The following is a 2,230-nucleotide window of genomic DNA, read 5'->3' on the forward strand; positions in this document are numbered from 1 at the left end:
CAGTAAGAAATGGAGCTCTACCTGGAGGCAGGTGAAACTTGATATTTGGTTTTCAGCTAAGATTGCACATGCCTTTCAATGTCTATGTGAAGGCAGTGGATTGAAAGGCAGAATCTGCCAGATTCAGACCAGGAGATTGAAATGATCTGATTTCAAGTAAAAAGATAACTCTGGAGACAGTGTGGAAGGAAGACTGAAAGAGAAAATGGCTAACAATGAAACAATAGATTAATTCAATTGTCCAGGCAAGCTTATTGCCTAGTGGGGTTCCAGAGGAAGGAACAGAATCGAGACTTAGGGGAAAGAATCAATAGATTTTGATGATAACTGCACGTGAGGGGAATAGGCAAAGAGAGGTGCTGAAGACGAGCTGGATATTCTAGTTCAGGAGACTAGAGAAGAGGAGATTCCATTCATGGAGTGTTGCTCTTTGAGAAGAGGAGGAGTTTCAGAGAAAACATGACATATTTGGTGTGGACGTGTTAAGTTTGACATACCTGTGGGACACAGAAAGCAGTCAGTAATGTTTTTTGTAATCGTGAGATAGGTCTGGAGTTGAGGAGGCAGTTGGGAATAGGAGATGCAGTTGTGGGAGTCATCAATATCTGTTGGAGCCCAGGGAATGGGTGGTAATTGCCCAGCAGGAACAAATGGAAAGACAAGAAGAGAAGGAAGACACCTTGGGGAACTCTGATGTCTAAGGAGTTGCTGGATGCAGGTGGATGATTGCGATTGGAGCCACTATAGCCTCTGACGCTGGAGACCCACTGAAAGACAAAAAGATTTCAGGATGCTTGACAGGTATCTACATGATAGAAGGATTGAACAGCAAGAAGCTGGTGGAAGGGAGACCAACGTAAAAACTAACAACAGACCAGCCCCAGAGAATGGTAAATTTCAACGCCGTCATAAATAACACGTAATGAGGATATAAATGCCAATAGGTCTTTGACCATAATGAATAATAAAAATATCAAATTTTAGTTCCTTTCTTCATGCAATCAGTTTTCCCATAAAGTGGGCAGTTTCTTATTGAATTTTTATCAAATAAAAAAAAACTAGATAAAAAGTGACTGTTCAGTTACTAGTTGAGTCAAAGAATAACAGTAACTATTATTAGTTGGGCAAATGGTCCAGAAAGAATAGAAAAAGAACTTACAGTAAATTTGGCTGTATGACTACTCAACTGAGAATCTGTCATGAGGCACCAATTTAAGGGTGCCTGCAGCAGTGTTCAGATCCAAACAAGGTCAGTAAAAAATGGCAAGAGCACAAGCAAAGAGGCTCCACCTACTCATGCATAATGCTCATTCCATAGCTATCTGGAGACTCCGGGACCACTCTGGAATTGTGTTTTCTAAGTCCTGGCTAGCACGTGTGTGACATGATGATGTGTCACTGCTTACCAAGTGTCAGTGCAAAATATTAGTTTTGAATTTTACCAGGCATCTCATTAAAAGGAAAAATACACTGTAAAATTTCCAAACATAAGCCTCTGTTTGTCTTTCACCTGTCTCGGAGAAAACCATGGACAGGAAGATATTTGTCTCTATCCATGGCTGGGGCCCCAACGAAGTACTGTATAATGGAGTGAGTCATTTCCCTGTAAGCAATGATTTGAAATATGCTGTAATTATGATCTTGCTCATGTCACAAGGAGAAAACAAAACATCTGAGTACCATTACTCTGCCTTACAAACTGTCAACTCTTCATCGATGATTTCATCACACACTGGTAATGACCATTCGGTGCTTTTACACTCACAGAACTGCCAGCTTGATTTGAGAAGAGGAAACTTAGAAAGTCGGGGTGTTGGGTTCATAATTAGCTTTATCACGACAATCCAGGCAAAACCCAGAAGCCTATATTTTAATTGGCTTGCTAACATATATGAAAACGACATTTCGAATGAGATTATTTTTTCTAAATTCAGAAATAAGGGGAGAAAAAAAGCAACAGTTATGTTTTAAAATCGCTTAATACTTACTATTAGGAGGTTAGAAAATTATTGTCTGTTTAGCATAAATGAACCTGACATTCTCTTAAAGCTAAGATTTTCTTCCGTGGAAAGGTGCTCAGAGGCTATGGCACAAAGAGCTGGATTAATAAACTGGGATGGAATAAATGATTGTTTTAGTTTGCTAGGGCTGCTGTAACACAACGCCACAAACAAGGTGGGTTAAACAACAGAAATTTATCGTTTTGTAGCTATGGGAGCTAGTAGTCCAA

At 39.8% G+C, this 2,230-nt stretch overlaps 1 long non-coding RNA gene across 1 annotated transcript; it reads right to left on the reverse strand.

The window, feature by feature from the left end:
• Positions 1–515: 515 nt before the first annotated feature.
• LOC109272175 (uncharacterized) lies at positions 516–2,026 on the reverse strand. The gene is made up of 2 exons (XR_002082325.2): positions 1,511–2,026; positions 516–767 (listed from the first exon to the last, which is right to left on the reverse strand). It is a non-coding gene; the product is annotated as an uncharacterized LOC109272175 (long non-coding RNA).
• Between the last annotated feature and the right edge of the window lie 204 nt (positions 2,027–2,230).

Source organism: Panthera pardus, unplaced genomic scaffold, assembly GCF_024362965.1.
Source record: "Panthera pardus isolate Hobbes unplaced genomic scaffold, ASM2436296v1 HiC_scaffold_11, whole genome shotgun sequence".
In the NCBI taxonomy this organism is placed as follows: Eukaryota; Metazoa; Chordata; class Mammalia; order Carnivora; family Felidae; genus Panthera; species Panthera pardus.